Source organism: Manis pentadactyla, chromosome X (genome assembly GCF_030020395.1).
Source record: "Manis pentadactyla isolate mManPen7 chromosome X, mManPen7.hap1, whole genome shotgun sequence".
Classification (NCBI taxonomy): Eukaryota; Metazoa; Chordata; class Mammalia; order Pholidota; family Manidae; genus Manis; species Manis pentadactyla.
In genome coordinates this window covers 117320464-117327659 of record NC_080038.1, presented here as the reverse complement: position 1 = coordinate 117327659, position 7196 = coordinate 117320464, and positions in this window count along the sequence as shown.

Here is a 7196-nt window from a genome sequence, read left to right as displayed (position 1 = left end):
CATCACTGTAGCCCCCAAGATCTAGCATAGTGTTTGGTACATAGTAGGTGCTCAGCAAGAGTTGAATGGATGAAGGCATTCATGCATGCCTGTATGCAAACACTGAGTGAGAATAACAGTAGTGGCTTGGTCAACAACAAGCAATAGTACAAGGAAAACAAAGTAGAGGATTGGCCAAAAAATCCCATTGCTTTGACTAACTTTCTCTCACTGTCCCTGGACCTACACTGACAGTCTAGTGTTGGAAGGTAGCCCAGGATAGGGCCAGTGCAGGGTGGGCAAGAAGCCACCTAAAGCAGATCACATGTCAGTATGAATATACCACCTAAAGCACACCAACCACATGCCCCCCAGATGGTTCACACAATACAGGAACATCACAAAGAAGGTAAATTATGGATGACAGATTTTTTTTTCATGGGGGTACTTATTTTACAAAAGAATTAACTGAGAACCACTTAAAGTAGCAAAAACTGCCTTGCTATTATATTTAATTTGAGACCAGTATTTGAGTTACTGGAATTGGATTGCAGTCCAAAACAATGTAGAGTAATGATAAAAACCCTGATTTGGGTGTCTGGAGACCTAATCCTCAGTCTAGGCTATTGCAGATTATGGTGGTTCAGAGCATAGGCGCTAGAGTCAGGCTGCCTGAGTTTTCATCTTAGCTGCACCAAGGTCAAGTGGCTTAGCCTTTCTGAGCTGCAGTTTCCTCTTCTGTAAAATGTGATAATAGAACATTTGATTCTGCCTCATAAGGTTTTTGTGAGGGTTAACAGTGGGTTTTGTAATGGTTTGGTTCATGGTACCTGTAAGGTCTCATACGTGTTGACTTTTACTTTGAATCCTAACTATATGACATTAGGCAAGTCATTTCCCCTCTCTGGGCCTTGGTTTCCTCATGAGCCTGAGGCTTCTTTCATCCCTGCTTTAAGGAGGTGGTCCTGTGAATTCATCATCTAACGCACATAAGGGTATCTCCACCCTGTAAGGTTCCTAGTTGATTACTCTGCCCTTAGAAGGCCCACTGGGACTCTGAGAAAAGAGAGAAGAAAGAGAAGGCCCTGAGATACACAAGACTAGGAGACATGGATTTTCCTTAACATACTTGGTAAACATCCCAACTCAGCTCCCCCCACTAAATTCTATCCCCCTGGGCTCCTCCCAAGCCACTCTACTTCCTTAATCATCTTCAACCCAGGCCCTAAGGAAGAGCCAGCCCAAGAGTATTTCTCTTTTCTGGATAGCTTTTTCAAGCTAGCCCACATTTAGAATTAAGACCCCAAGTTCTTCCTTTAGGTTTCTCTTCCCACCTCCCACTCCAACCCGGGGAACTACAATCATATCAACCTCTGCTGCCCTCTGCTGTCTGGCTCCAGATATGCTGACTCCAGATGGTCAGGTTAAGTCAGCTTCCAGACATCTATTGGTTTCTCCTAGCTGCCACCCTAATGTCAGGAATAAAATGTGGATGGTCTTCTGCAACACCAGCACTCATCCCTAATTACTACAAATGCACACACAGTCTTCCTTATTCAGACCCAACATACCTGAGCCACAGCTAGTGTAGCCCATGAGTTTAGAACTGTTGACTTCAGCAAAGAAGGCAAGCTGCTAGAGCCTGCTGTATTCTCATCTAAGCCTCCTTCACACACATTTCACAATCCTTTATTGAGCATTTGCTCTGTACAGGGCACTACGCTAAATGATGCACATGTGAGTCCTTTTTTGCAGAAGCAGAAAGACTGAGCACAAATTCTTCTGGAATAACAAGTGGCCTCAATAGCCAAAGTAATCTTGGAAAAGAAAGATAAAGTTGAAGGATTCACTTCCCTGTTTCCAAACTTACTACAAAGCTACAGTAACCAAAACAGTGTGGTACTAGAATAAAGATGTGCACACAAGTCAATGGAATAGGATTGAGAGTCCAGAAATTAACCCTTATGTTTATGGCCAATTGATTTTCTGCAAGAGTACCAAGGTTATTATACAAAAATTAACAAAAAATGAATCAGTGATCTAAATATAAGAGAAAAAATATAAAACCCTTAGAAGAAAACATGGTGGTAAATGTCCATGACCTTAGATTTGGCAATGGATTCTTAGATACGACACCAAAAGCAGAAACCACAAAGGAATAAAATAGATAAATTTGATTTCATCAAAATTTAAAACCTATGTTCATCAAAGAGAATTATCAAAAAAGTGAAAAGGCAACCTACAGAATGGAGGAAAATATTTGCAAATCATATATCTGATAAGGGCCTAGTGTCCAGAATATATAAAGAACTCTCACAACTCAACAACAGACAAACCAATTTTAAAATGGGCAAGAGAATTGAGTAGACATGTCTTCAAAGAAGCTATACAAAGGGACAACAAGCACATGAAAAGATGCTCAGCACTATTAGTTATTGGAAAAATGCAAATCAAAACCGTGAGATACCACTTCACACCCATTAGGATGGCTATAATTTAAACCAAAAAAAACAAGAAATAACAAGTGTTGAAAAGGCTGTGGAGAAACTGATACCCTTGTACACTGGTGGTAGGAATGTAAAATGGTGTGGAAAACAGTTTGTTGATTCCTAGAAAGGTTAAACATAGAATTGCCATATGACCCAGTAATTAATTCCACTCCTAGATATATATGTCAAAGAATTGAAAATAGGTGTTGAAACAAAAATTTGTACATGAATGTTGATAGTAGCACTCTTCACAATAACCAAACAGTGGAAACAGCCCAAATTTCCATCAACAAATGAATGGATGAACAAATTGTGGTACATCCATATAAGAATGGCATGTTATTCAGCTGTAAAAAAAAGAGTGAAACACAGGTACATGCTATGACATGGATGAACCTTGAAGACATGCCAAGTTAAAGAATCCAGGCACAAAAAGTCACCTAGTGTTTGATTCCATTTATAGGAAAGGTCCAGAATAGTGAAATCTACAGAGACAAAAAGATTAGTGGTTGCCACAGGTGTGAAGAAGAGGGAGGAAACCAGTATGGGGTCTCATTTTGGAGTAATGGAAATGTTCTGGAAGCAGATAGAGGTGGTGGTTGTACAATGTACTGAACATACTAAATGCCACTAAATTGTTTACTTTAAAATGGTTAGTTTTATGTTATGTGAATTTCACCTGAATTCAAACAAGAAGGTAAGGGCTGTTTCATTAAGCAAGGCAGGAGCTAGCCTCACAAACTACATGGTGTCACATTCATCACGTGCTATTGGTTAAAACAGCCACAAAATCCAACCCAGCTTCAAAAGAAGTAAATGTAGTCCCCCATTCTCAATGGGAGAACACCCCAAAGATCTTGATGACTCAAACAAGAGCACCTGTAGTGGAGTGTTAGGGGCTAAAATTAGGCCATGGTGCGTGAGGGTGGATGGAAAATTTGACAGAAAGGCTAGGTATAAAACACCTGAAACAATACAAAGATATGGTATGTTCCAGCATAAAAATACTCAGTCTTATAAAGATAGACATTCTCCCCATATTAATCCATACATTTAATGCAATCTGAACTTGATCACAACACAGACTTGAGCTGATCTTGAAATCATCTAGAGAAGAAAATATGCAATTATGACAAAGAAGTATTTGAAAACAAGGGTGGAAGGCTTAAACTACCAGCTCTCAAAACATAACAAAGACTATAGTAATTAAAACAGTGTGATGTTCCATGGACATACAATGGGGAAATGACAGCCTCTTCAACAACTGGTGTTGGCAAAACCAGACAGCTACATGCAAGAGAATGAAGCTGGATTATTGTCTAACCCCATACACAAAAGTAAACTCAAAATAGATCAAAGATCTGAACGTAAGTCATGAAACCATAAAACTCTTAGAAGAAAACACAGGCAAAAATCTCTTGAATATAAACATGAGCAACTTTTCCCTGAACGCATCTCCTTGGAGAAGGGAAACAAAAGCAAAAATGAACACATGGGACTACATCAAGCTAAAAAGCTTCTGTACAGCATAGGACACCATCAGCAGAACAAAAAGGTATCCTACAGTATGGGAGAATATATTTGTAAACAACATATCTGACAAGGGGTTAACATCCAAAATATATAAAGAAATCACATGCCTCAAAACCCAAAAAGCAAATAACCCAATTAAAAAATGGGCAGAGAATATGAAGAGACAATCCTCCAAAGAAGAAACTCAGATGGCCAACAATCACAAGAAAAGATGCTCCACATCGCTAATTATCAGGGGAATGCAAATTAAAACCACAATGAGATATCACCTCACACCAGTTAGGATGGCCAACATCAAAAAGACTAGGAACAACAAATGCTGGCAAGGATACGGAGAAAGGGGAACCCTCCTACACTGCTGGTGGGAATATAAATTGGTGCAACTGCTATAGAAAGCAATATGGAGGTTCCTCAAAAAGCTCAAAATAGAAATACCATTTGACCTGGGAATTCTACCCCTAGGAATTCACCCAAAGAAAACAACTTCTCAGATTCAAAAAGACATATGCACCCCTATGTTTATTGCAGCACTATTTACAGTAGCCAAGATATGGAAGCAATCTAAGTGTCCATCAGTAGATGAGTGGATAAAGAAGATGTGGTACATATACACAATGGAATACTATTCGGCCATAAGAAAGAAACAAATCCTACCATTCACAACAACATGGATGGAGCTAGAGAATATTATGCTCAGTAAAATAAGTCAGGCAGAGAAAGACAAATACCAAATGATTTCTCTAATTTGTGGAGTATAACAATGAAGCAAAACCGATGGCACAAAACAGCAGCAGACTCACTGACTCTAAGAAGGGACTAGCGGTTACCAAAGGGGAGGGGTGTGGGAGGGTGGGTGGGGAGGGAGGGAGAAGGGGATTGAGGGGTATTATGATTAGTACATATGGTGTGTTGGGGGTCATAGGGAAGACAGAGTAGCACACAGAAGACAAGCGGTGACTCTGTGGCATCTTACTACACTGATGGACAGTGACTGCAATGGGGTATGGGGGGGACCCAATAATATGTGTGAATGTAGCAACCGCATTGGTTTTCTTGTGAAACCTTCATAAGAGTGTATATCAATGATCCCTTAACAAAAAAATTAATAAATAAAAATAAAAGGGCTCTGCAAAAATATATAAATAAATAAATAGATAAAACAGTGTGATGTTGGCACAGTAACAAACAGATCAGTGGGACAAAACAGAGTCGAATACATACCCATGTATATGTGCAAATATACACTAAAGAAGCATTGCAAATCATTAGGAAAGCTATACTAGTCAATAAATGGTGTTGGGACAATTTGTTGTCAAATTGGAAAAAAAAACCACAGTACTGTTAGATCTGCACCTTTTATCATATCTAAACATCGATTCCAGATGGAATAATGAACTGAACACACATGCACTCAAAAATAATAATCTAAAACTCTATAAACAATTTTGGGATAATATTTCCTTTTCAAGTAAGTCACAAGTGCTAGAAATTATAAAATAATATCTTGATAGATTTCTTGACCATATAAAAAAATAGTCTCTAAAATCAAAAACAGACAAAGCTAAAAGGGACAAAACATTTGTGGTATATAAATATTTATAATGTCAAATAGATAATGGAGGAACATGCAAAATACATAAAGATCTTCTTTTTAAATCAATAAGAAAAAGAACCCAATAGTAAAGTAAGCTAAGGAAAGGAACAGGTGCTCAGAGATAAAATAAATATATAAATAGAAGACAAATAAAACATAAAAACATACTCAACTTTTAGTAACAATTGGGTAAATACAAATAAACCAACAAGAGGCCAATTTTCATCCTTCAAGTTGACAAAATTTTTAAACATTGATGATATCTGGTGTTGATAAGGTTGTAGAAACAGTTGTTTTCATACTCTTGGTAGAAGTGTAAACTGGTAATTTTCTTGAAGGGAAATTTAGCAGAATCTACTGAAATGAAAAATGTACATTTTTCTACCTTTAGATGTGGATCCTGGAGAAATCCTTCTATATGTGCACAGATTTTCAGTACACTTGTTTGGAATAATGCAAAGTCAGAAACAACTGGAACATCCATCAGTCATGGAATACAGGCATATCAGGGGTTTGAGGAGAAATGTAAAGGCCTGGAATCACCTACAAGGGCAGTGGGGAAGGGAGTTGACTCAGGACAAGTAAAAGGATTGCCAGGCAGCATCAAAAGACCTGCTGAGGTTGGACACCATGAGTCTGGAGTGCCTACTGTCCACAGAGTTGTAATATTTTCTCCTGTGGAGAAGACAGACGGTTCACATACCCTGGGGTTCACTCATTCATTCAACAAATATTTACAAGTGCCTACTAAGTGCCAGACAGTGTTCTAGGCTCTGGGATACATCAGTGAACAAAATAAACAGAGTCCTTGCCCTCATGGAGCTTGCATACCTCATGGAGTAAGAGAGTATGGACAAAAACAAACAAATAGACATATAATATAATATCAGGTACATGCTGTGAAGATAGGAAGGTAAAGAATGACAGCAGTGCTGTTTAAATAATGAGATCAGGGAAAGCCTCTCTGCAAAGGTGACATTTGAATGGAGGTCTGAATAAAGTAGAGTAAGCCATGTTGATATCTGAAAAAAGAACACTCTTATTAGTGGGAACAGTATGTGCAAAGGCCCTGGGGTGGGAGCATGCTCTACTTGAGGATGGAGATTGGCAGGATGGATATAGTGGAAGGAAAAGAGACAGGAGAATTAAATGTGTTAGTACAAGGAAAGCTGGAGTGATGGGTTATGTCATTTGGACCAAATAGGGAGTAAGTGAGACCAGGGGATGCTGATAAATGGAGAGCAAGAGCATTGGGTAAGTGACAGGAAGTTTCAGTAAGGTCAAAAAGCAGGTGTAATAGTGAGGAAGAGAGGACTCTGGCCAGAAGGATAAGAGGATGTGGCCAGAAAATGAGGGGCTTGGGTTCAGGATAGCAAAGGATGGCGATCCCAAGCAATGGCAGGGCCCAGGACACTGCTTTTGGGGTGGGAGGCTGAAGAGGAGTGAGAAAAAAAGGGCCAAGTGATATTTGAGGTGAGACTTGAAGGAGAAGGGGTTCACAGGGCAGCAGAGGAAGGATGGGCCTTCCAGGTGAGTAAGAGGGGCAGAGTGGTTGGAGTGGACATGGTGAGGAGAGAGGAAGAAGCTGACAAAAAAGTAAG